The sequence below is a fragment of the Triticum aestivum genome, chromosome 2B, assembly GCF_018294505.1.
Source record: "Triticum aestivum cultivar Chinese Spring chromosome 2B, IWGSC CS RefSeq v2.1, whole genome shotgun sequence".
Lineage (NCBI taxonomy): Eukaryota > Viridiplantae > Streptophyta > Magnoliopsida > Poales > Poaceae > Triticum > Triticum aestivum.
The window spans coordinates 663,850,676-663,855,039 of NC_057798.1; positions in this window are offsets into that span (position 1 = coordinate 663,850,676).

Consider the following 4,364-nt stretch of genomic DNA (forward strand, 5'->3'; position numbering starts at 1 on the left):
AACGCATTGCAATACCGTTTGCGCTCACTTTTATCATTAGTTACCTTGTTGTTTTTATATTTTCAGACTACAAATACTCATATCCATCGTCCATATTGCACTTGTATCACCATCTCTTCACCGAACTAGTGCACCTGTACAATTTACCATTGTATTGGGTGTGTTGGGGACACAAGAGACTCTTTGTTATTTGGTTGCAAGGTTGCTTGAGAGAGACCATCTTCATCCTATGCCTCCCGCGGATTGATAAACCTTAGGTCATCCACTTGAGGGAAATTTGCTACTGTCCTACAAACCTCTGCACTTGGAGGCCCAACAACGTCTACAAGGAGAAGGTTGCATAGTAGACATCAATAGTCCGCACTGTGTGGGAATGATGGGATGTCCCATAGGCCCGATTAGCTGTAGCTATTTCAACCAAAATAATAGCCCATGCGGGGTGTGGAGGAGAAAGAACGAGCGAATCGGTACGCGAGGGGCTCACTTCACGGTGGCAAGGACCGGTGATATACCCTCAACTCCTGCTTCCCGGTTTTGGAGGAGTTGGGATTTCTCAACTCCACGACTCCTCAGATATTACACTGCATTTTTAGCTAGCTTCCCACGCCCATAACCAGGAATTGAATCGTTCGGCTGCACTCCACACCTAGACTTGAGGATTTGAGAAGCCAGAGGGTTCCCAAACACGCCCTTGTTACTGATAGCATAATCTCAACGTATGAATATTTGCACTTCATGAAGAGGAACATGACAAAGAATAATAGTTTTTGTGCACTCAAATTGGACATGATGAAAGCTTATGACAAAGTAGAATGGAGCTACCTGAAGGCAATTATGGAAAAACCGGGATCCACAGGTCCGTTGATTTCATTCATTACGAACATGGTGAGCTTAGTATCCTTCTCTATTCTTTTTAATGGAAGTAAATTTGAGGAATTCAAACGTACAAGAGGTATTCTACATGGAGATCCTATCTCTTCATATCTTTTCTTGTTGGCAACAGATGGCCTTTCATGCTTGTTAAAATCAGAAGATCAGTCATCCTGGCTTAGCGGAATCAAGGTGTCCCCATCGGCTCCGCCGGTGAACCACCTCCTATTCACGGATGATAGCATGTTGCTTTTCAAGGCAAGAGTAAATGGAGTAGAACAAGTGTCACACTTTTTGAAAACTTACTATATGGCTTATGGACAGATAATAAACACAAATAAATCATCGATATTCTTCAGTAAGGGTTGCCCACAAATAGTGAGAGATGCACTGAAGGGCCACCTTCAAGTCCCTACTGAATCCTTGCGCGACAAATATTTGGAAATGCCAACGGATGTAGGGCAATCGAAGAAAGCAACATTCAAATACTTGAGTGATCATGTCTGAGACAAGGTGAAAGGATGGATGGGCATGATATTTTCAGCAGGTGGCAAAGATGTGCATATAAAATCTGTTTACTCAATGTCATGTTTCAAACTTCCTAAAGGTTTATGTAAGCATATAAATTCTATTATTCTAGAGGTTTATGTAAAATTCCTAGAGGTTTACGTTTCAAACTTCTTAGAAAACCACCTGAAATTCACTTTGCCAACTCCGCTAGTGCATTCACGGTCTAATTGAAAACCACCTAAAATTCTGTCCAAAACCACCTCGATGCCTAATTGATCCTTTTTTGACATTTGAGGAGGTGACTAATCCGGTTTCAGAGCTGAGGGGTTTTTCGATCCATGAGGCCTCATTTGGTTGTTGGGCAAGAAAAAACCAGGGAAATAAGCCCCCAAGGGAGATTCTCCTGTGCTCATGAGATCCCTCCCACCACGTGGGAGAAGTTCCCACTGCCCTGGATGCCCAAATGGCAACAAGGGGGAGGGAAGAAAGTCCCACAGATAACACACAGACTTGGCCCTTCATCATACACAAATAACAATAGACTTGGGCCTTCATAGAAAATTATATAGATAACAGCTGACAATAGATAAGAATTTCACAAATAATTCTAAAAAACACATACAAAATTTCAAAATTCCTGTAAACTAGAAAGAAATATTACAATTGATAACCATCAGTTCACCAAGGTTCAAATACCGGCCGGTCCACATTTCACTGCGACCAAGTGTTGGCCTAAACCGTTTTCATGTGCCATCATCGTTCAAGTTTGTTCACAACAATAAAAAAACTTGAATTATCAATTGCCATGTCAGAGGCAGAGGTACTTTTGAATAAGATTAATTGTAAGGCAACGACCACTAGCCCTACTCGGGCCTTCTCTCCACTTTGCATCGACATCAGGTACCGCAACTTGATGATCACAGAACTACACAAAAATTAAGTTAACACTAGTTCACATTTTCAAAAGACTATTTCTAAGTATATAATAGATTAAGATGAAATGGTATTAACCAACATATTGTATGTGTAGTGTGCATAACAAAACCAAGACCACATTGCTTGCGAAAAGAATATAATTTCTTCAATATTCTTTGAAGATCTACAAAGTACTCATATTCGGTATGTCCTAAGAACCAGTATGTCACTTGCAGTCACTACAAAGTGCTTAGATTTAATATTCATTTGTCAGGGGATAAAGCAAAAAAGAATCAATTTTTATGATCAAGCAGACGTTTGTGTGTGTCATCCAATGACATGTAAAAACATTGGACAAGATTGTGACCGAAGAAAGCAAGAAAAATAATCACAAGCTGGTATTGACAAGCATGACCGGAGTACCAAATTAGATACAATATAATAATAACTAGGAAGTGTTTCATGGAAATAGAAACAGCTAAAGCAATAATAATAGCATCTCCATTATGACTGCAATATATGAGCAACTATTGATGAAGAATGAGATGTCATGACCAAGAGCAGGCAAGTTGTGATATGCATCAAGCAATTCATTTCAATTTGGTACTTGCTTGGTGGCATTGAATAAGATTTTATGAATAATGGTGTCTACAACGGTTTCAGTTTTCCTGATTAATTTTCACAATTCGTGTTGGCAGCATGGTATGCTACATAGGAACAAAGAACATTCTGCATAGACTGCGTTGTGTATAATAAACAGAATTAAGAGAAGTAATTTCCTCCAGTGTCGAACATCCCAGTTTATGACTAGGCGCATAATAGAACTCAAAATTGTAAATTTGCACACAACATGGTTATCCAATTGATAATAATTTATGAATCTAAGTTGCTGTTGTTGGTTTTTAACTATACCAGGTAACAATTTTTTCCTCTTCAAACACGAAGTAGTCACGAGAATACAAGATAGGGGAAGAATTAAAAATCAAGACATAAATTTTTGCAAACCTTATTTGATTTTATTAAGGATCCACCGAGCAGAACCACCGCCATGTACCCTTTTGATCGCTAGATCTTCACGAGCGAGTGATTGCAATATTAACTGGCCGGGCGCATATGGGAGAAGAGTTATATAGAAGACCTAGATGCAGATTTTGGTGAACGGGAGAAGAATCAAGCGCGTGCGGTGGTTGTTGACCCCTGTACAACGAGTGCACCAAATAGATGGTGGGAACTAGGATGGTCTATCAAGTCTTTTACTCCATCTCCATTAAGACAAAAACTTAGAAGGTCTAACAAGTCTTTTACAATCAGAAGAAGATTATTTAGTAATCCATGAGAAACAATGCATGGCTTACCCAAAATTAATAGCAGCTAGAAAAGGAGGCAAAGCCTGATTTCGAAGTAGAAGTGGTGCACAGATCTACTACCAATTAAAACAAGGCGGGTTTTGTTCAATCGTGATTGGTTACGGTAGACTCGCTCTAGGATGTTGATTGGTTAAAAAAAGTGAAACCGGTGGTCAAGTTCGTGGATCTGTACCAAAAAGTTCATAGACGGTGAGTGCATGGAGTGGAGAACAAAATATGAGGTGGAAGACGAAGAGCATATCCTTGGTCGAAGTAGGTGCCTGCCGCCGTCGCCATTGCCGGATGGGACAGGAGCTTTGAGGCGGAGGGGTGGTGCGGGGAAGGAGGAGGGTGACGGCCGCGGTCCGTCACCGTCGGTGTCACTGGAGGGGCAGAGCATGGATCTTGAACACCGGGGGAGGGGGCGGTGGACGTCACTTCGGTCGCCGGCGTAGGAGCTCGGAGGTCGGAGGCGGAGGAGGATCTTGGTCTGACGGCGCCTGTCGGTCGCGAGAGAGCGAGCGAGTCGAGGGTTTTCTCCCTGACCTATCACCACCAGGCAATCTATCCTCGGGATGGGCCGCGGAAAGGCCAGGGGTCTTTCCCCTCCGTGTGTCACCAAATGGCGCTGCCTGCACCCCCGGGTCAACTCAGCCCATGGCTACCCGACCCAGGGAAATAGCGGGGATCCCCCCGGGATCCCTTGAAACCAAATGAGCCCTG